Below are 24,766 nucleotides of genomic sequence, written 5' to 3'. Positions count from 1 at the left end.
GCACAGTCACTACACACGAGATGTGGAAGATCTTTGCCTGGGCGGCAGTACTTAATACTTTAGGCAATAATTCCAAGCGGAATAGACTCTGCAGGACCGAGAGAAGCGGTCCGAGCTGGGCCTGAATGCTAAGAAGGTAAGGACAGAGCAAGGACAGAGAAGGATGTGTTGCATGCGTTACCCGAAGTGCCTGTAATTGAACAAGCTGTGTTGAGTAAAGAAGAGAGCTTTGTGGGCAAGAGTGAAAGGAGTGAATTAGACTCTGTAGTGGATAGGCAACCAGTGCAATGACTGGCACAGGGCAGAGGAATCATTGTAGTTGTTGGACAGGAAAATAATCCTGGCTGCTGCATTGAGGACAGATTGAGAGTGGAGAATTTAGTAATAGGGAGACTTGTTCATATCAGTAGTCCAGACGAAAATGAGTTAGAAGAGCATTAAGAGATTTTACAGAGTCAAAGGTAAGAAAATATAGAGCAATATAGATAGATATATAGTAGAGCAATAAGATTTGCAGGACCTTGCACCAGCAGGCACGTTGGTAGCCTGTGGCCACCAAAGTAGAACCAGGCGATCCTTCTCCTCCCTGCAGCATCTTTGGCACCTCTTCTGTTTAGTACCTTTGCATAACAGGCTTACTAAACAGGGGATGCTGCAGGTATGAGGAGGTTTGTAGGGCAATGGCCAATGTGGTGGTCCTGCGAGTCTTATTGCTCAACTCTATTACTAAGAAATCTCTGAGTAGAATTTAACAATGTGTTAGAAGAGGGCGCCTCAGGGGTTATTTTATTATACAGGGAATTGCTTTGTAAGTTTCTGGGCATCCAGTGCCAAAATCAGTGCCCCCTGCTTAGAGGATGCAACCCTGCCTCTTATTTGAGGATTAATACTAATGTGCCAAGCACATAAGAGCGGAGTATTAAAAAAAGGGTATCAGCCAAGATAGCCAAACATCTCCCTGTGAATAACATGGGCGATGATTGCTTAAACCAAGCTGGCATATAATAACCACTTCATTCTGGGTAATTGTACTAGGAAATGGTTTCTCACTGAGGCATATGTTACATATAATTCATCACAACAGAACCGGTGCGTACACAGCAACAGAACAATTTATATTGTGTACTGCGTTGTAATTGTGTCCACATGTGTGACTTTGGGCCATCGATCTGGTCTCCACATCTTCCCTCCTTCTCCAAACACAAGCTATCCCACCAACAGGTTCACCTGGTGCCCACCCTGGACAGATAATCCCATATGGAGTGAATGGTCCTTGGCTCGCACTGTGTGTTTCTGTGATAAAGAGCCGCAGACTATTATTATTCCTCGGCTAAAGTTTGGGGATCTGTCCTATTTTCCAGAAGTCTGGGCTGCTACCTGTTGAACTTGGCTTCCATTGATCCGAATAGGAATTTCTAGCTGTCCATGCAATGTCCTGGCAGAAAGTGAACCTCCCAAGACAAACAGAAGAAAAAAAACAGGGCACGTAAGAGGTTAAAATATTTTGTTCGTGTTCTGGCAGCTGTTTGTGTCAAGGATTATTTAATCCCCTTGCTGGCATGAATAAGGCTGAAATTGTGGTGCCAGGATCTCCCAAGGAGTGAAAGATGCCGGGATGGGAAATGAATGCACAACTCCGTATAATAGAGTCCGGCACCTGAACCGCACAACCACACCTCTAGATACCTCAGCGGAGCCTCGGGGAACATGAAAAACCAAGCAGGCATCATTTTGTAGTGTCATGTCGGGAACACAGCCAAGTGCATTTAGAGAATGTGCATAGGATTGAAATGGGAAACGTAACGCTTCATTACCACCTCATTGGATCTTCAGGGATACTGACGATTATTAGAGTAGATTATGGATAAATAGTACAAAAGTTTGTTTTTCTATATAATTTACAATTTACTTACACATAGCCATTAAAGGGACTGTGTCAGCACAAATTGACTGCCCAAACTTAGCACAGGCACTTGGTGCACCCTTGGTCTGGCCAAAAAGATCACAGCACCTTCCTACATACTTGTATACATTGTATCTCTGCCCGCCTCTTCCTAGATTGACAGCTGTGGCTTTACCAAAAGCTAAGCGAGGGCAGCAGTAGCACGGGGAAAGGTGGACTGATCTGTTTGGACACTCCAAGGGTGCACTGAGCACGAGTGCCTGGTTTGAACAGTAATTTTGCACTGACAGACTCCCTTTAAAGGGGTCCAGCACTTTCTTAACCCCTTCCTAACTTGTGACACAGCGTATGCGTCATGAATGTTGGTGCCAATCCGATCTGTGACGCATATGCTGTGTCACAGAATGATCGCGCTCCTGCAGATCGGGTGAAAGGGTTAACTGTAATTTCACCCGACCTACAGGAACAGGGAGAGTGGTACTTCAGCCCACGGGGAGTGGCTTTGCCCCCACATGGCTACGATCGCTCTGATTGGCTGCTGAAAGTGAAACAGTAAATCAGAGCAATTTGTAATATTTCACCAGTCAAACTTGCTGAAATATTACAATCCAGGCATGGCCGATGCTGCAATATCATCGGCCATGGCTGGAGACCCCGATCCACTCCCGCCACTGATTGACAGCGGCGATCTGCCGCTGCCGTCAGCCCTCCTCTCCCCTCTGTCCTGTCCTCCGCCCCCGTCCTGTCCTCCGTCCCCCACCTGTCTTCCGTCCCCCCGCTGTCCGATCTCATCCCCTTTGTGCCTCCTGAGTCCTGGCGTCCCTCCCGGTGCCGGCGGTCTTCAGCGATGGGCGCCGCCATCTTCCAAAATGGCGGACATATGAGCAGTGCGCCCGCCGAATCTGCTGGCCGGCAGATTCATTCCCGAGGTACATTTTGATCACTGTGATACAACCTATCACAGTGATCAAAATAAAAAAAATTGTAACTAACCCCCCCTTTATCGCCCCCACAGGTAGGGAAAATAATAAAATGAAGAAAATATATTTATTTTTATTTTTCCACTAGGGTAGGGTTAGAACTAGGGTTAAGGTTAGGGCCAGGGTTAGAACTAGGGTTAGGGTTAGAACTAGGGTTAGGGGTAGAACTAGGGTTAGGGTTGCAATTAGGGTTAGTGTTAGAATTAGGGTTAGGTGCGGATTTGGCTGCGGATCCGCAGCGGATTGGCCGCTGCGGATTCGCAGCAGTTTTCCATGCGTTGTACAGTACCATGTAAACCTATGGAAAACCAAATCCGCTGTGCCCATGGTGCAGAAAATACCGTGCAGATACGCTGAGTTGTATTTTCCACAGCAAGTCAAAAGAAAGAAAAATTATTTTTTTATTTTCACGGCTCTGCGTTATAAACTTCTGTGAAGCACTTGGGGGTTCAAAGTGCTCAACACACATGTAGATAAGTTCCTTGGTCGGTCTAGTTTCCAAAATGGGGTCACTTGTGGGGGGTTTCTACTGTTTAGGCACATCAGGGCTTCTGCAAATGCGACAAGGTGTCCGTTAACGATTGGAGCTAATTTTTCATTCAAAAAGTCAAATGGCGCTCCTTCCCTTCCAAGCCCTGCCGTGTGCCCAAACAGTGGTTTACCCCCACATGTGAGGTATCGGTGTACTCAGGAGAAATTGCCCATTTTATCCTGTTGCCCATGTGGAAATGAACAAATTGAGGCTAAAAGAATTTTTTTGTGAAAAAAAAGTACTTTTTCATGTTTACGGATAAATTTGTGAAGCACCTGGGGGTTCAAATTGCTCAGTATGCATCTAGATAAGTTCCTTGGAGGGTCTAGTTTCCAAAATGGGGTCACTTGTGGGGGTGCTCCAATGTTTAGGCACACAGGGGCTCTCCAAACGCGACATGGTGTCCGCTAACGATTGGAGCTAATTTTTCATTCAAAAGTCAAATGGCGCTCCTTCCCTTCCGAGCCTTGCCGTGTGCACAAACAGTGGTTTGTGACCATATATGAGGTATCGGTGTACTCAGGAGAAATTGCCCAACACATTTTTGGATCCATTTTATCCTGTTGCCCATGTGAAAATGAACAAATTGAGGCCAAAATAATTTTTTTGTGAAAAAAGTACTTTTTCATGTTTACGGATCAATTTGTGAAGAACCTGGGGGTTCAAAGTGCTCACTATGAATCTACATAAGTTCCTTGGGTGGTCTATTTTCCAAAATGGGGTCACTTGTGGGGGAGCTTCAATGTTTAGGCACACAGGAGCTCTCTAAACACGACATGGTGTCCGCTAAAGATTGGAGCCAATTTTTCATTGAAAAAGTTAAATGGCGCTCCTTCCCTTCCGAGCCCTGTCGTGTGCCCAAACAGTGGTTCCCCCCACATATGGGGTATTGGCGTACTCAGGACAAATTGTACAATAACTTTTGGGGTCCAGTTTCTCCTTTTACCCTTGGGAAAATAAAAAAATTGTTGCTAAAAGATCATTTTTGTGACTAAAAAGTTAAATGTTAATTTTTTCCTTCCATGTTGCTTCTGCTGCTGTGAAGCACCTGTAGGGTTAATACACTTTTTGAATGTGGTTTTGAGCACCTTGAGGGGTGCAGTTTGTAGAATGGTGTCACTTTTGGGTATTTTCAGCCATATAGACCCCTCAAACTGACTTCCAATGTGAGGTGGTCCCTAAAAAAAATGGTTTTGTAAATTTTGTTGTAAAAATGAGAAATTGCTGGTCAAATTTTAACCCTTATAACTTCCTAGCAAAAAAAATTTTGTTTCCAAAATTGTGCTGATGTAAAGTAGACATGTGGGTAATGTTATTTATTAACTATTTTGTGTCACATAACTCTCTGGTTTAACAAAATAAAAATTCAAAATGTGAAAATTGTGAAATTTTCCAAATTTTAGCCAAATTTCCATTTTTTTCTCAAATAAACGCAAAAATTATCGACTTAAATTTACCACGAACATGAAGCCCAATATGTCTTGAAAAAACATTCTCAGAACCGCTAGGATCCATTGAAGCATTCCTGAGTTATTACCTCATAAATGGATACTGGTCAGAATTGCAAAAAATGGCCAGGTCATTAAGGTCAAAATAGGTTGGGTCATGAAGGGGTTAAAGAACCCTCTATATGAATGACTAGATGGTGGCCCGATTCTAACGCATCGGGTATTCTAGAATATGCATGTCCATGTAGTATATTGCCCAGTCACATAGTATATTGCCCAGTGACGTAGTATATTGCACAGTGACGTAGTATACAGCACAGAGCCACATAGTGTATTGCCCAGCCACGTAGTATATTGCACAGCAACGTGTATACAGCACAGAGCCACGTAGTATATTGCACAGCAATGTAGTATGCAGCACAGAGCCACGTAGTATATTGCCCAGTCATGTAGTATATTGCCCAGCCACGTAGTATATTGGCCAGCTACGTATGTAACAGGTTAAAAAAGACTTAAAATAAAAATAAACATATACTCACGTTCCGAGGGCCCATTGTAGTCCTGGCGCTTGTGTGCGGTGCACGCGGCAGCTTCCGGTCCCAAGGTTGGTATGAGTTCACGACCTGTGATGACGTCGCGGTCACATGACCGTGACGTCATGGAAGGTCCTTCTCGCATAGCATCATGGGCACCGGAGCCTGCCGCTTGCACTGCTGAGGAGAGGGCGCACGTCGGAGGGTGAGAATAACATTTTTTTATTATTATTATTATTTTTAACATTAGATCTTTTTACTATTGATGCTGCATACACAGCATCAATAGTAAAAAGTTGGTCACACAGGGTTAATAGCTGCGTTAATGGAGTGCGTTACAGCGCGGCATAACGCGGTCCATTAACGCTGCCATTAACCCTGTGTGAGGGCTGACTGGAGGGGAGTATGGAGCGAGCACTGACTGCGGGGAGGAAGGAGCGGCCATTTTTCTGTCGGACTGTGCCCATCGCTGATTGGTCGTGGCAATGGTTGTGAGCGTTTTGCCACGACCAATCAGCGACTTGGATTTCCATGACAGACAGAGGCCGCGACCAATGAATATCTGTGACAAAAAGACAGACAGAAAGACAGACAGACGGAAGTGACCCTTAGACAATTATATAGTAGATTTGAGACACGGTGCTTGTTATCCTTTGCTTGATTTCTGCATTTCTGTGCTAATCACTAAAACCTGCATGAACCATCCATTGGTGAAATCGTAGATCATGCTATACACCCTAGACGTCTCTGTTATTTGAGAATTTGTATATATATATATATATATATATATATATATATATATATATACGCTTTTCACAAAACTAGAATATCATCAAAAAGCTAATTTGTATCAGTTCTTCAATACTCCTTCTTCAAGGAGTTTGTATGTTCTCCCTGTGTTTGCGTGGGTTTCCTCTGGGTACTCCGGTTTCCTCCCACATTCCAAAGACATACTGATAGGGAATTTAGATTGTGAGCCCCAACGGGGACAGCGATCTTAATGTGTGCAAACTGTAAAGCGCTGCGGAATATGTTAGCGCTATATAAAAATAAAGATTATCATTTATTTATTTAATACAAAAAGTGAAGCTCATATATTACTTAGAGTCATTTCAGAGTGATCTATTTCAAGTGTTTTTCTGTTAGGCCATAGTCACACTTCAGCAAGATATGGCCGAGTCTCGCAGGTTAAAACAAAGCTCTGGCACGGGCACTCCGGAGCGGAGCGTGTGGCTCCATGTATTGCTATGCGGTCGCACGCTCCGCTATGGAGTGCCGGTACCAGAGCTTGGTTTTAACCTGCGAGACTCGGCCGTATCTCGCTGTGTGTGATCCCGGCCTTAATTGAAGAACTGAAATAAATTAACTTTTTGATGATATTTAAATTGTGTGAGACGCACCTGTACATATTAGTTGTCACTGCACATAATAGAGCAAATCTGTCATACCGCACCAATCTTTTAGAAAATCTTTGTATTTTTCAGTAATTTCCAGCAATAATGATGCTCCATAACTTGCCATTAAACAGGTTGTCCAGGACTCAGACAACCCCTTCTCAATCCCTGTGTTTCACCCTTTTAAAATAACAACACTTATGCTCATATATACTTATATACTCATACTTATATATATGTATATACATATTACATACATCCAGAGGAAGAGCGAGAGGAACAGTCACTTTCCTCCGGATGTAAGCAATTTGTCCGAAGGTGGGGAGAGTGAAGCAGCTGCTGATTGGCTGCGGGGTTCGTGTAACTTCACACTGTTACATGCTCGCCAGGAGGGACAGTGTTGACATCGCTTAATTGGGGCCGATGCCAAAGGTATAAGTGTTGTTACTTTAAGGCTATGTGCACACGTTCAGGATTTCTCGCAGAAAATTCCTGAGAAAAATCTGAAATTTTCTGCAAGAAATCTGCATGCGTTTTTGCCACATTTTTACCACATTTTTGATGCGTTTTTTTCCGGACATTTCCCAATGCATTTTGTAGTGGGAAATCCGCAAAAAAACGCAAAATTAATGAACATGCTGTGGTTTTTACCGCAATGCGTTTTTTTCGCGGAAAAAAATGCATCATGTGCACAAAACATGCGGAATTCATTCTAAATGATGGGATGCTTATTGTATGCTTTTTTTGTGGGTTTTATAGCGTTTTTATCGGGAAAAAACGCGAAAAAACAGCAACGTGTGCACACAGCCTAAAAGGGGGAAAGATAGGATTTGAAAAGGGGTTGTTGAAGTAGTAGACAAGACCTTTAACTTTTTCAGTGAGCAGTTCCTCTTGAAAGCATTCTAAGAAGGTAGACACCTAGTGATCAGCACTTTGAAGTGATATTTTGGGGATAAAACAACATCGTTATTCTATAAAGTGATTAACAGATTGTTTATTTAGCTCATTATCTATCTAGTCATGTAAAAGTACCGTGAATTTTTGCAGTTTCCCCCAAGTCCTGGGATTTGTACTTATGAGGCAGAAACAGGTAACAAGACATACAGTATATTAGAAATCTACCTCTTATAAGAAAGCCTAAACATATATTTATGTTTATGTCATTATTACATAGATTCTATTATATCATCTCATTTATCTTATTTGTAGCGGGCCAATTGGATCTCATTGCCTATAACTAAATGTGACAGAAGAGTAAAAGTAAGAATCCTTGTAGAATGATGGCTGATAGCTCTTTATATCTAATGTGTAGGGAGAGGTCAGAGGTGAAAAGGCTTAGAAGAAATACTGTCTAGCATGCAAATAGTGTCTAGCATTAAGGTTAAATAATGTCTAAAGCGATCTATGGGACAGAAAGCAGCCTCAGCACCCATTGTGCGTTACTCTCTGCTTTCTGTCCCCGGCCAGGTATTTGGGTTTGAAATGCCCATATCAGATGGCACTTCCAGAGTGTTGCCATCACATATGCAAATATCTCATTTCCCGGGAGGCCTTGCCGCACACTGGAGAGCCATTTGTGCCTAATTTATACAATATGTTTATATGTGTATACAAAAGAGGCCTGTTCCTAAAGCGAATATCAATAGGCTCTGCAATAATATACAACGAGCCCTGCGAGCGCTTACTGCTGATATAATTAGACACCCGAAAGATGGATGCCCACAATGCACTTCATTTTTTTTGTAAAGTTCATTAGCATACGCAATCATTTACCTTTTAAGGACTCGCTTACCTGAGCATATAACTCGGATGAGTGCTATCCGACGTTTTATCAGATGTCGCTAGGACCAATGTTATTCTACGGAGCAATGCAGATCTGCGTTTTTTTCTCATATTGATTCAACTTGAGAAAAAATAGCAGTATGCGGCAAGCAGCTCCGCAAATCGGATGGAACGCACCCATTCAAGTCTATGGTTGCGTGGAAATCATCGTACTGTGCTCAGGTATCATCCAAGTTCAGTCTGATTTCTGGACGCTGACACAATGGAGAAGATGGAGAAATTAAGTTCTCCATCTTCTCACTTGTGCTATAATTCTTTCATCCAAGGCAAGGATTAAGCTGACACTCTGCTCACACTGGGATCAAAGTTTGATCGGAGTGTCATTACCATAATCGATCCAATCCTCTACGGTTATGTGAGTGAGCCCTTAGAATTACCCAAGAAGAAACATATATATTGGAATGGTCATGAATTAATAACAAAATGGAATGTGACCCTTTCCAATCACATTGCATATGGCCTATTTGGGCATATTTATAAATGGGGGTCGCCCCTCAATGAGACAGATCGGAGGCCCTTTCTCACGCTATTCTAGAAACTGTAGATGGTGAAGGATTAATTGAGTTCGATGTATGGCGTCCTGGCTGCAAGCACAGTGGGCAATGTCAAATCCTGGCATTGTATAATCCCAGTTTGTATGATTTTGCGAATTAGTAGATACTGTAGGATTTCACAGTGGACCTTGTGAGGGTCTGACGGAGCCTTATGGCTTCCAAGACAAAGATGTTATTGGCAGGCCATGTGACCTCAGCCGCCACACCACAGCTTATTCTATAATCCAAACAGCAAATTCAGAAATTCAGGATGCAGTAACTCACCCTGAGACATAAAAGCACAATGCCCGAGGGCTCTATAATATATGTGATGATATACGTATATAAACATGCTCACACAATAACAATAAGTAGATCACAGGAGATTATGGAACAAGCTTTTATTGGATTTAGGAAAACAACTTATAAGGGTTATAGCATTGAAATATAGCAAGTCTGTGTTTTTAGAGGAAAGGGAGTGCCATAGAAAAATGTTCATTTCGGGTTTATGTGGTGGCTCATGTTGGAGCAGGGTGATTCGGTGCCAGTTTCCCCATTTCACCCCTTTCAGGTCTTTCTCTTTCAGTTCTGTCTTCCATGTTGTGGATGCAATGGCAGACACAGAGGGAAAATGTCCCCTGTATAAGAACACTATATGGGCCCTTTGCAGTCCAATAGTTCAATGAGAAAAGCTTCTTGCCAATTTGGAGGCGAGAATGGCCCCTGTGCGGCTGTACCAATGATTTGTTTGCCCCTGTGTGGAAGTTAACGCTTGAGAGTCTCGAGTTGGAGAATGGGATAGGGCCTCTTAATGTGACCCACAGCAGCTCTACAATATTTTTTCTCTTGTGCACAGCAATAAGATTTACTGAAATGGTAGTATGAAAAAAAATCTCTAAAAAATTTAATTTGTGGTCTCCCTACTGCCAAACTTCTGGGGAAGGTCTTTCTCTGCTCCAGATTTTCTATGTGTCGAACTACATACAGACATAACAGAGAGGTGGGCTTTCTTTTCAGGCCAGTCAAACATTGGGCAATGGCAAGATGGAAGTTAGAGAAAGGAAGTTCAAGCATCTATAGTGCTGACAGAATGCCGATGCTGAAAAATGATTGCCTACTTAAAGGGCCACTGTCACCCCCCTCCAGCCGTTATAAACTAAAAGAGCCACCTTGTGCAGCAGTAATGCCGCATTCTAACAAGGTGGCTCTTTTAGTTTTGTGTTCATGTATTACTAAAATAAAGCGCTTTGAAACTTTTCAAAAATACTTATCTTTGTCCACGGAGGCGGGTCCTCAATCCCCAGCTTGAACGGTACTCTGCCGTCACTCACATCTTCAGGGGCTTTCAGCGCTGCCCCCTCCGCGCTGTTTTCTCTTCAAAACCGGCACCTGCGCTGTGTAAATATTTGTGGGGCAGGCGCAGTAAGCTCTGGTGGTCTGACGTCCCAGCCAGGCTTGCAGACTGCGCCTGTGCTGGCAGTGCGGCTACCCACCTCGGGAATCCCTGCCCCGCACTGTGTTATGCATTATGCACAGTGCGGGGCTAGGATTCCTGGGCATGCGCACTGCATGTCAGCCTGTCACCCAGGTCCCCCGCCTTACAGCCTCTGTCTATTCAGCTGATCGTCCCGGCGATTGCTATGAGGAGGAGGAGGCACGATCAGCTGAATAGACAGAGGCTGTAAGGCGGGGGACCTGGGTGACAGTCTGACACACGCAGTGCGCATGCCCAGGAATCCTAGCCCCGCACTGTGCATAATGCATAACACAGTGCGGGGCAGGGATTCCCGAGGTGGGTGGCCGCACTGCCAGCACAGGCGCAGTCTGCAAGCCTGGCTGGGACGTCAGACCGCCAGAGCTTACTGCGCCTGCCCCACAAAGTTTTACACAGCGCAGGCGCCGGTTTTGAAGAGAAAACTGCGCGGAGGGGGCGGCGCTGAAAGCCCCTGAAGATGTGAGTGACGGCAGAGTACCGTTCAAGCTGGGGATTGAGGACCCGCCTCCGTGGACAAAGATAGGTGTTTTTAAAAAGTTTCAAAGCGCTTTATTTTAGTAATACATGAACACAAAACTAAAAGGGCCACCTTGTTAGAATGCAGCATTACTGCTGCACAAGGTGGCTCTTTTAGTTTATAACGGCTGGATGGAGGTGACAGTGGCCCTTTAAAAGCAGTGGATAGCAAGTCACAAAGTATAAGAATTGTGATCTTTCCTGGATATTTTATACCAGTTGTGAACTTTTTCTGGGGGATAAGGGCAGGGTAATTACATTTGTGTTCAAAAGTTTACATAACCGGCAGAATTTTTGCTTTCTTGGCATTTTTTCAGAGAATATGAATGACTAGATGGTAGCCCGATTCTAACCCATCGGGCATTCTAGAATATGTATGTAGTTTATTTATGAAGTTTTCAGAATAATGCAATTTATACAAAGGATTCGGCCAGCCGACCGCGACCAATTAGCGAAGCGTGGTTCAAATTACACGCCAATTCGCGGGTGGACTGCGACTGTTGCTGATTGTTCGCGGCCGGGCGTGACCAATCAGTGAAGCCAGGGCCGGCTCCAGGTTTTTGAGGGCCCCGGGCGAAAGAGTCTCAGTGGGCCCCCATCTTTAACACATACCACGATTCATGATGCACAGATACAGCAGAGAAATATAGCGCAGCCAAGTAGTGTATAACACAGCCCACGTAGTATATAACACAGCCCATGTAGTATATAACACAGCCCACGTAGTATATAACACAGCCCACGTAGTATATAACACTGCGATGTAGTATATAGCACAGCCACGTAGTACATTGCCCAGCCACGTAGTATATAGCACAGCCCACGTAGTAAATAGCAGACACGCAGTATATTGCCCAGCTACGTAGTATATTGTCCAGCGACGTAGTATATAGCACAGACATGTAGTATATAGCACAGACACGTAGTATGTTGCTGAGCCACGTAGTATATTGTCCAGCCACGTAGTATATAGCACAGACATGTAGTATATAGCACAGACACGTAGTATATTGCCCAGCCACGTAGTATATAGCACAGCCCACGTAGTAAATAGCAGACATGCAGTATATTGCCCAGCCACGTAGTATATTGTCCAACCATGTAGTATATAGCACAGACACGTAGTATATAGCACAGACATGTAATATATTGCACAGCCACGTAATATATTGCCCAGCCACGTAATATATTGCACAGCCGCATAGTATATTGCACAGCCACATAATATATTGCACAGCCACGCAGTATATAGCACAGCCACGTAGTATATATCAAAGAGACGTAGTATATAACACTGCCCATGCAGTATATAACCCAGGCCACGTAGTATAGAGCATAGCAATGTAGTATATTGCCCAGCCACGTAATATATACCACAGCCACGTAGTATATAGCACAGCCCACATAGTATATAGCACAGAGATGTAGTATATAACACAGCCCACGCAGTATCTAACACAGCCCACGTAATATATAGCAATGTGGGCACCATATCCCTGTTAAAAAAAAATTAAAATGAAAAATAGTTATATACTCACCTTCTGTCGGCCCCCGTATCCAGCCCAGGCATTTCTCGATGCTCCTCGCGACGCTCCGGTCCTAAGAGTGCATTGCGGTCTCGCAAGATGATGACGTAGTGGTCTCGTGAGACCGCTACGTCATCATCTTGCGAGACCGCAATGCATGGACCGGACCGTCGCGAGGAGCGGGAAAGGCCTGGGCTGGATTCGGGGGCCGACAGAAGGTGAGTATATAATGATTTTTTAATTTTTTTTTATTATTTTTAACATTAGATCTTCTTACTATTGATGCTACATAGGCAGCATCAATAGTAAAAAGTTGGTCACACAGGGTTAATAGCAGCGTTAACTGAGTGCGTTACAGCGTGGCATAACGCGGTCCGTTAACGCTGCCATTAACCCTGTATGAGCGCTGACTGGAGGGGAGTATGGAGCGGGCACTGACGGCAGGGGAGTAGGGAGCGGTCATTTCACTGCCGCACTGTGCCCGTCGCTGATTGGTCGTGGCCGTTTGACCGCGACCAATCAGCGACCTGGGATTTCCGTGACAGACAGACAGACAGACGGCAGTGACCCTTAGACAATTATATAGTAGATAACAGCAAAACTTTTTCTCCACTCATGGTTCATGGTTGAGTGAAGCCATTCATTGTTAAACTACTGTGTTTCTCTTTTTAAATCATAATGACAACTCAAAACATCCAAATGACCCGATCAAAAGTTCACATACCCCATTCTTAATAATATGTATTGCCCTCTCTAACATTAATGACAGCTTGAAGTCTTTTCTGGTAGTTGTGGACAAGGTTCTTTATTTTCTCAGATGGTAAAGCTGTCCACTCTTCTTGGCAAAAAGCCTCCAGTTCCTGTAAATTCCTGGGCTGTCTAGCATGAACTGCGGGCTTGAGATCTCCCCAGAGTGGCTCAATGATATTGAGGTCAGGAGACTGAGATGGCCACTCCAGAACCGTCACTTTGTTCTGCTGTAGCCAACGACAGGTCGACTTGGCCTTGTGTTTTGGATCATTGTCATGTTGGAACGTCCACGTACATCCCATGCGCAGCATCCGGGCTGATGATTGCAAATTTGCCTCTATTATTTGCTGATAACATGCCACATTCAGCTTTCCTTCAACTTTGACCAAGTTTTCTGTGCCTTTATAGCTCACACATCCCCAAAACATCAGCAATCCATCTCTGTGCTTTACAGTAGGAATGGTGTTCCTTTCATCATAAGCCTTGTTGACCACTCTCCAAATGTAACGTTTATGTTTGTGGCCAAAAAGTTCAATTTTGGTGTTATCACTCCAAATTACCTTGTTCCAGAAGTTTTGAGGTTTGTCTCTGTGCTGTTTTGCATATTGTAGGCGAGATACTTTCTGGCATTTGCGCAATAATGGTTTTCTTCTGGCGACTCGACCATGCAGCCCATTTTTCTTCAAGTTCCTCCTTATTGTGCATCTTGAAACAGCCACACTGCTAGTTTTCAGAGAGTCCAGTATTTCAGCTGGTGTTATTTGTGGAATTTTCTTTGCCCAATTTTCCCGGCAGTTGTGGATGAAATTTTTGTTGGTCTACCCGACCGTGGTTTTGTTTTTACAGACCCCGTGATTCTCCATTTGTTAATCACAGTTGAACTGCTGACTGGCATTCTCAATTCCTTGGATATCTTTCTGTATCCCTTTCCTGTTTTAAACAGTTCAACTACCTTTTCCTGTAGATTCATTGACAATTCTTTTGCTTTCCCCATGACTCACAATCCAGAAATGTCAGTGGTTGGATGAAAGATGCAAGAGTCTGTCTGGATCCCAGAAAATCACTCAGCTTTTATGCACACACTGATTACAAGCAAATAGGTCACAGGTGAGGATGTTACATTTAGGGGCCATTCAAACCCATTTGTGTCAACTTCTGTGCATGTTATCAGGCCACAATCACCAGGATATGTGAACTTTTGATCAGGGTCATTTGGATGTTTTGGGTTGTTATCATGATTTAAAAAGAGAAAACGCAGTAATTTGACAATAAATGGCTTCAATCAACCACTAACCATGAGTGGAGAAAAAGTTTTGGAGTTATCATTCATATTCTCTGGAGAAAGGCCAAGAAAGCAAAGATTCTGCCGGGGTATGTAAACTTTTGAGCACAACTGTAATTTATGATGAACTAGATTCATTTCTTTTGGATATGTTTTATCAATATGGAAGACAATTTATAAGGCCAATTATTCTAATAGTTCAACTTTGGGAATTATATGCATTTCCATACTTTCCACACCACCACTTGCTAGTTTAGCTACTAATCTTAAATTAAAGGGAAACTGTCAGTACGATCCACCCTCCTAAGCCGACTTTATGGGCATGTAGGTAATAAAAAGTTGAATAAAATGATATCTTGATATCTGCAATCTGATGTATTATTCCAGAGGAATCTACATTTTTTTTAATATGTAAACAAACTGTTAACATCTATGGGCAGGACATGGACCTAGCCAAGGGTCTGTATCCAGAGCTAATCCTACTGACAGATTCCCTTTAAAGAAGACATTTTTAGAACTTTTCTTTAAGAATTAGTAATGTTTTAACCCCTTCACCCCGAAGCCTGTATTCGCCTTCCTGACCAGGCCAATTTTTTCACTTCTGACCACTGTCACTTTATGAGGTCATAACTCTAGAACGCTTCAATGGATCTCACTGATTCTGAGACTGTTTTTCGAGACATATTGTACTTTATGATAGTGTTAAAATTTCTTCGATATGACTTGCATTTATTTGTGAAAAAATGGAAAGTTGACGAAAATTTTTAACATTTTCAATGTTCAAACTTTTAATTTTAATTGTCCTTAAATCAGATATTTATGTCACACAAAATAGTTAATAAATAACATTTCCCACATGTCTACTTTACATCAGCACATTTTTTGAAAGATCATTTTTTTTTGTTAAGAAGTTATAAGGGTTAAAATTTGACCAGTGACTTCTTATTTTTACAAACATATTTACAAAACTTTTTTTTAGGGACCACATCACATTTGAAGCGACTTTGGGGGACTTATGTGACAGAAAATACCCAAAAGTGACACCATTCTAAAAACTGCACCCCTCTAGGTGTTCAAAACCACATTCAAAAAGTTTATTAAGCCTTCAGGTGCTTCACAGGAATTTGTGGAATGTGGAAGGAAAAAATAAACATTTAACTTTTTTTCACAAACATTTTCCTTTAGACCCAATTTTTTTATTTTCATAAGGGTAACTGGAGAAATTGCACCATACAATTTGTTGTGCAATTTCTCCTGAGTACACCAATACACCATATGTTGGGGAAAACCACTGTTTGGGTGCATGGCAGAGCTCGGAAGGGAAGGAGCACCATTTGACTTTTTGAATGTAAAATTTGTTGGAATAATTAGCGGATGCCATGTCGCGTTTAGAGAGCTCCTGATGTGCCTATACAGTAGAAACACCCACATGTGACACGGTTTTGGAAACTAGACTCCTAAGGGAACTTACCTAGATGTGTACTGAGCATCTTGAAACCCCAGGTGCTTCACAGAAGTAAATAACGTTGAGCCGTGAAAATAAAAATCACATTTTTCCCACAAAAGTTAACTTTAGCTCCAAACTTTGCATTTTCATAAGAGTAACAGTAAAAAATGGACCCCCAAATTTGTTGTGTAATTTCTCCTGAGTTGACCGATACCCCACATGTGGTCAAAAACTACTTTTGAGGCATAGTGCAAAGAACAGAATGGAAGTAGTGCCATTTACAGTGGAAATTTTGCTGCACTGGTTTGAGGGTGCTATGTCACATTGGCAGAGCCCCTGAGGTGCCAGAACCGCAGAACTCCCCATAACTGACCCCATTTTATAAACTAAACCTGTCAATGAATTCCTCTAGGGGTGCAGTGATCATATTGACACCACAGGTGTGTCACAAAATTTTATACCATTGGACAATGACGAAAACATCATTTACATTTTTACCACCAAAATTGTGTGTTAGCCTCAAATTTTACATTTTCATACTGGAAAATGCTTAAAAATGGCACAAACTTTGTCCCACACTTTCTTTTGAATGTAGAAATACCCTATATGTGACTACATTGTAACCATATGGTGAGACTAAGGAGGGACGTAGCACCATTTGCCTACTGGAGTAGAAATTTTACTAGAATAGTTTGTGGTCTCCATATACAGAGCCCCTAAGTGCTAGAAAAGCAGAATCCCCCCTCAAGTGACTCCATTTTGGAAATTTTACCCCTTTGGGAATTTATCTACAGGTGTAGTGACGATTTTGACTCCATGAGTGTGGAGCGCCCGCCAGGGCCGTGGGGTACTCAGGCTGGGTCCGATGGTTCTTAAGGGGGTGGCCATGGCAGCAGTGATCCGATCCGTGGCCCTGGGCGTCCAATAAAAGTCAATCAAAGGCAAATAAAGTTTATAGGGGATTAGTTTGTGACACCACCCATGGTGTTCGTCAATAAGGAGATGTCTACTGGGGCAGCTGGTGATGCAGCAGAGATGTTACAGCTCTCCACGGGTAGAGCTAGGCCCCGGACAGTTAAAGTGAAAGAGTCAATGATGGTGAATGTTATAGTGCAGGGCAGGGGACTCAGTAATAATTCAGAGGACACAGCAGGGTGCAGTTTCCACACTTTACTCACAGATCTTATATGCAATCCCCAGCTGGGTGCTGTATCCTCCGGGTCTGTTGTCCAGTCAGCTCTCAGGTAATTTGGGGTACACTTTGCCAGAACCCCCTTCTTATGTTCCTTCCCTGGCTGTCACACTGCGCTGGCTCTCGGCTCTCCTGCCTTGCATCTTCACACACAGTGTCCCAAACCAGCAGCCTTGGGTCTTGTTGGGTGACATACTCCTGGTCCCCTTGATCCTATTCCACTGCCTTTTCGGCGAATGTGTGTGGTTGTGGCTGTGGCACATACAATTACCACAGCCTCCAGTTTGCTAGCTGAGTCCTCAGTTCTCCACTAGTCTAGGGCTGGTCCCCTACTGCGACCTGGTCCCTCCACCCAACTATGGTCGGCATGGATTCGGGCCCCACAAGTGGATTCCTCATGACCCATGCCCCTAGGACCCCTTCTTCCTCTCAGTCTCTGGAACTTCTCTCTATCTTCCTTGTTCTCTCTCTCTCTCTGTTCTCTGGTGCTTGAATGGGCTCCTCACTGCTCAGGTCCCCAGCTCCAACTCCCTCTGCCTCTCACTGTTCACTCCTCTAGTGGATGTTGCTGAGTGAAAATTTCAAAATGCCATTGTAGTGACTAGTATATTGTAGTGACCAGTACACTATGCCCAGCTCATGCTTCTGGAGGCATGCACCCGTATATTAGGCAGGCTCTCATCACTACAGAAATGCCAAACATGTGGGCGCTATATGTGGTTTAGGTACACTGTGGAACTGAGAAGGGGGGGGAGCGCCCAATTTGCTGAATTTCTTTTGAGGAGTGAGGAGCAATTTAGTTTTTCTAGAGCTTTTGTGCTACCAGTACTGTGGAAGCCCCCTATATTTCCATCAACAGATGAAGGACCTGAGTGGGGCCTTGCTTTTTTTGTGGATTGAGTTGAAGCTTTTTTTGGGAACATTTTACATAAAATTTAGGATCACATTTATCTGATACTTTACGCTGGCCACTTACTTTGAGGTTTCCATCTAAATCTCTATCTAGTCAGTGTCCTTCTTTTCAGAAGTGCACAAAACTGTGGCCGACGGCACTTTTATGCAATCCTAAAAAGACAGACACTGCCGGATCACAGGTCCTATGGTGTCCATCTGCCTCATTATAGGGAATCTTCCGCCAGAGATTCCGTCTGGATCACGTATTTCATAGATTTACACGGAAACCCCAGTGTAAGCGCTCAGCACAGAGCGCAGAATAAATGTGCGCAGAGACCTACTGCTATCTTTAGAAGGCTGAATTAAAAAATTAACAGAAGGTGAAGAATTGTTTTTATTTATTTTTTGTGCAGTTCCTTGTGCAGTGTAACTAATTAGGCCGCCGTCACACATGCGAGTTTTACGGACGTAAGAGCGCAGAATCTACGTCCGTAAAACTCGCAAAAAATACGGCACAATTATTCTCTATGCCCCTGCTCCTATTTGCCGTATTTTACTGATCAGTATTATACGGCTTTCTACGGCCGTACAAAATCGCAGCATGCTGCGTTTGTCACCGTACTGCGCAAGAAATACGCCAATGAAAGTCTATGGAAGCGTGAAAAATACGGATTACACACGGACAAGCAGTGTGACTTGCGAGAAATACGCAGCGCTGTTAGAGAGAAAAGCCGGTAATTCAGTGCGGTGTACAGTAAAATCACACTGACAGCTTACAGTAGAATAGGTAGAATAAATGTGTACACATAGAATAGGTATATATATATATATATATATGTCAGTGAGACACATATATGTATATATATTAATATTTATTCCAGCGCTAGACAGCTTGAAAGCCGGTAATTCAATTACCGGCTTTTTCCTTCTCCTTCCTAAAACCCGACATGATTTGAGACATGGTTTACATACAGTAAACCATGTCTTCTCTCCATTTTTTTTGCAGATTCCACACTACTAATGTCAGTAGTGTGTATCTGCAAAATTTGGCCGTTCTAGCTCTTAAAATAAAGGGTTAAATGGCGGCAAAAATTGGCGTGGGCTCCCGCGCAATTTTCTCCGCCAGAGTAGTAAAGCCAGTGACTGAGGGCAGATATTAATAGCCTGGAGAGGGTCCACGGTTATTGGCCCCCCCCTGGCTAAAAATATCTGCCCCCAGCCACCCCAGAAAAGGCACATTTGGAAGATGCGCCTATTCTGGCACTTGGCCACTCTCTTCCCATTCCCGTGTAGCGGTGGGATATGGGGTAATGAAGGGTTAATGCCACCTTGCTATTGTAAGGTGACATTAAGCCTAATTAATTATGGAGAGGCGTCAATTATGACACCTATCCATTATTAATCCAATTGTAGTGAAGGGTTAAATAAAACACAAACACATTATTTAAAATTATTTTAATGAAATAAAAACAATGGTTGTTGCAGTATTTTATTCAACGCCCAATCCAGTCACTGAAGACCCTCGTTCTGTGAGTAAAAAAACATAATAAACCAACAATATACTTACCCTCCGCAGATCTGTAACGTCCAACGATGTAAATCCTTCTGAAGGGGTTAAAACATTTTGCAGCAAGGAGCTGTGCTAATGCAGGCTGCTCCTCGCTGCAAAACCCCAGGGAATGAGGCTAAAAATAGATCAATGATCTATATTTAGCTTTATTTGCGGTGAGGCGCTCTCTGCTGGCTGTTCATAGATCGTGGGAAATTACCTAGAAAGCTCCCTGGCTTTCTAGGTAATTTCCCACGATCTATGAACAGCCAGCAGAGGGCGCCTCACCGCAAATAAAGCTAAATATAGATCATTGATCTATTTTTAGCCTCATTCCCTGGGGTTTTGCAGCGAGGAGCAGCCTGCATTAGCACAGCTCCTTGCTGCAAAATGTTTTAACCCCTTCAGAAGGATTTACATCGTTGGACGTTACAGATCTGCGGAGGGTAAGTATATTGTTGGTTTATTATGTTTTTTTACTCACAGAACGAGGGTCTTCAGTGACTGGATTGGGCGTTGAATAAAATACTGCAACAACCATTGTTTTTATTTCATTAAAATAATTTTAAATAATGTGTTTGTGTTTTATTTAACCCTTCACTACAATTGGATTAATAATGGATAGGTGTCATAATTGACGCCTCTCCATTATTAATTAGGCTTAATGTCACCTTACAATAGCAAGGTGGCATTAACCCTTCATTACCCCATATCCCACCGCTACACGGGAATGGGAAGAGAGTGGCCAAGTGCCAGAATAGGCGCATCTTCCAGATGTGCCTTTTCTGGGGTGGCTGGGGGCAGATATTTTTAGCCAGGGGGGGGCCAATAACCGTGGACCCTCTCCAGGCTATTAATATCTGCCCTCCGTCACTGGCTTTACTACTCTGGCGGAGAAAATTGCGCGGGAGCCCACGCCAATTTTTTCCGCCATTTAACCCTTTATTTTAAGAGCTAGAACGGCCAAATTTTGCAGATACACACTACTGACATTAGTAGTGTGGAATCTGCAAAAAAAATGGAGAGAAGACATGGTTTACTGTATGTAAACCATGTCTCAAATCATGTCGGGTTTTAGGAAGGAGAAGGAAAAAGCCGGTAATTGAATTACCGGCTTTCAAGCTGTCTAGCGCTGGAATAAATATTAATATATATACATATATGTGTCTCACTGACATATATATATATATATATACCTATTCTATGTGTACACATTTATTCTACCTATTCTACTGTAAGCTGTCAGTGTGATTTTACTGTACACCGCACTGAATTACCGGCTTTTCTCTCTAATATATGTGTCTACTGACATATATATATATATATATATATATATATATATATATAGACAGTATATATATATTTTCTTTTCTTTTTGGGACACATGGATCACTTCTATAGCGGTATGTTGGTTTTGCTAGCCTGCGAGAAAACCACGCAGTGCGGATGCCATACGGATTACATACGGAGGATGCCATGCGCAAAAAACGCTGACACACCCTGCCTACGGAGGAGCTACGGACCACTTTTTTCGGGACTTTTCAGCGTATTACGGCCGTAATATACGGACCGTATTGTTTTACGCTGTGTGTGACGCCGGCCTTAGGTGACTTTATTCTTTGGGTCGGTGTGATTACAGCGATAACAGATTTATATTAAGTTTTTATGTTTGGCTGCTGTCCCACTCTAAGGCTATGTGCACATGTTGCCGATTTTACAGAAGTGCAGCGGTGTTTTTTTTCGCAGCATGTCAATTCTTTGCGCGGATTCTGCAGCGGTTTACACCTGCTCCTCAATAGGAATTAGAAGGCGTAAAACCGCAGGTGGAATAAAAAAACAAAAAAAACGCGGTAAATCCACTGCAAATCCGCAGGTAATATGCAGTGCGGTTTACCTGCGAATTTTGCAAAAACAGTGCGGAAAAATCTGCACACCAATCTGCAACGTGTGCACATACCCTCAGATGCTTTTAATTTCAAAAACACATCTATACATTTTGTGATGGCTTTTTTTTGCGGGACGAGTTGACTTTTTCTATTAGTGTCATTTTCGAACGCATGATCTTTTTTGATCGCTTTCTATTCTGATTTTTGTGAGGTAGAATGAACAAAAAACAGCAATTTAGGAATTGTTTTTTTGTTTTTAATACTGTTCCGTGTGTGGTAAAATTGATAAGGCAGCTTTATTCTTCAGGTCAGTACAGTTCCAGCGATAGCACAGTTTTTAAAATGTTTTGTTGCTTTTACACAATAAAAACTATTTTGTTGAAACAATAATTAATTTTGCATCACTTTATTCTGAGAGCTATAACTTTTATTTTTCTGCTGATGGAGCTGTATGGCGGCTTGTTTTTTTTGCGGGGCATTTACAGCGGTACCATTTTTATTTACATTCGTGTTTTTGATCATGCTTTATTGCACTTTTTGTTCAGCAGTATGATGATAAAGCATTGTTTTTTGCCTCGTTTTTCTTTTTTTTTTTACGGTATTCTCCGACAGGGTTAATTAGTGGGACAGTTTTATAGAGGGGGTCGTTACGGATGCCGTGATACCAAATATGAGTACTTTTTTTCTTTTATTTCTTACATAAATAAATGTATTTATTGGAATAATATTTGTTTCTTATTTTTTTGTTCTTTATTTGGGGATTTAAAAAAAATACTTTTACATTTTTTAATAATTTTTTTTTAACAAACTTTTTTACATTGTCCCAGGATGGGACATCACTTTACAGTATCAGATCACTGCAGAGCATCAGATCAGCGTCTGACAGGCAGGGAGGAGGCATGTCAGCCTGCGCTCACAAGCCACCTTCCCTGCAGGACCCAGAAGGACCCTGCGGCCATCCTGGGGCCAGGTGTCTCTATGGAGGCCATCAGAACAACGTTATCGACTTATGTTGTTCTGATATGAGCACACAGGGAGCTCTTTCCCTGTGTGTGTGATCTCCTCGATGTCACTGTCACTATGGACAGCTGCATGGGTGCTAGCTCCGATCGTGGGCGTTTCTGCAGGGTGTCAGCTCTCACACAGAGCTGACACCCACACCCGATCGCTGCGGCGCTCAGCATGAAGCCGCACGATCGTGGCAATGTACAAATTCTGCTGTTTGCGGGAATGCAGCTCTCGCAGAGCAGTATATATGGCGCATGTCGGGAAGGGGTTAAACATTTGTGATAATGTTTTTTTATCATATAACGACGATCTTTATTAAAAAAGAAAATTTGTGATGTTGCTAATTTCACACAGACCATTTTTTTTTTCACTCTTACATCCTGGCCTTTCAGGAAGAGTTTCAGCACTCTACTTATCATCAGAGGCCGAAGTAGCATGACGGCCGGGTAACACCTCTTAATACAGCTGATGAGATAGGATCCACCATTCAGAGTAAGCAATATCATTTCTCCCCCAGCCTTAGCAAAGACCTTTGTACATGCTTATTAGATCCTTAACCCCTTCACCCCCAGAGCTTTTTCATTTTTTCGTTTTCGTTTTTCGCTCCCCTTCTTTCCAGAGCCATAACTTTTTTACTTTTGCGTCAATATGGCCATGTGAGGGCTTATTTTTTGTGGATCGAGTTGTATTTTTGAACCATATAATTGGTTTTACCATGTCATGTAAAAGAAAACGGTAAAAAATTCCAAATGCGATGAAATTGCAAAAAAGTGCAATTCCACACTTGTTTTATGTTTGGCTTTTTTTGCTAGGTTCACTAAATGCTAAAACTGACCTGCCATTATGATTCTCCAGGTCATTACCAGTTCATAGACACCAAACATGTCTAGGTTCTCGTTTATCTAAGTGGTAAAAAAAATTCCAAAGTTTGCAAAAAAAAAAAATTGTGCAATTTTCCGAAACCTGTGATTTGGGGTCAGGTGAGGAATTATTTTTTGCGTGCCGAGCTGACGTTTTTAATGATATCATTTTGGTGCAGATACGTTCTTTTGATCGCCCATTATTGCATATTAATGCAATCTCGCGGTGACCAAAAAAATGTAATTTTGGCGTTTTGATTTTTTTTCCTTGCTACGTTCTTTAGCGATTATGTTAATCATTTTTTTATTCATAGATCAGATGAATTTGATTGGGGCGAAAGGAGGGTGATGTGAACTTTTATATATTTTTTATATTTTTAAACACATTTTTTTTTAAATTTTGGCATGCTTCAATAGCCTCCATGTGAGGCTAGAAGCATGCACTACTCGCTTGCCTCTGCTACATAGAGGTGATGCACAAATCACCTCTATGCAGCAGAATTACAGCATTGCTATGAGCGCCAACCACAAGGTGGCGCTCATAGCAATCTGCCATCAACAACCATAGAGGTCTCGAGGAGACCTCTGGTTGTGATGGCAATGCACCGATGACCCCGATCATGTTACAGGGGTCAGCGGTGCAAGTACTTCCAGCTGTGTGGCCGGCAGCGCTTATTAAATGCCCCTGTCAGAGTTTGACAGCGGCATTTAACTATTTAATAGGCATGGGCGGATCGCGATTCCGATCTCGCCCATTGCGGGCACATGTCAGCTGTTTTCAACAGCTGACATGTCGCGGCTTTGAGGTGGGCTCACCGCCGGAGCCCACCTCAAAGCGGGGGATACTGCCAGCTGACGTACTATTCCGTCAGCTGGCAGAGAGGGGTTAAATAAAAATATAGGGTCAGAATTTGTTGATTGCTGATAACATACATGTGATTTCTTGACACAACAAGAAGTTAGGGTCTAGACTAGCTCTAAAGACTAGTGTGAAAATTTCAAGATTTCTAATATTTATTCAGAATGTAGTTTGTGGCATGAGGAAGAGAAATTGTCACAAATGTAAAAAATAAATAAATTAACCACAAAAGCTGCTTAAAATAATAGGTTATTTACTGATGTCCCATTCCCTATGAACTTCGTGTTCTGCTCCCAAACATGACAGCCTGAGACATCGACCTCGTTATGGGCCGAGC

The sequence above is a fragment of the Ranitomeya imitator genome, chromosome 2 (assembly GCF_032444005.1).
Source record: "Ranitomeya imitator isolate aRanImi1 chromosome 2, aRanImi1.pri, whole genome shotgun sequence".
In the NCBI taxonomy this organism is placed as follows: Eukaryota; Metazoa; Chordata; class Amphibia; order Anura; family Dendrobatidae; genus Ranitomeya; species Ranitomeya imitator.
The sequence above is the reverse complement of the archived record's forward strand: the minus strand, read 5'-3'. Positions refer to the sequence as shown.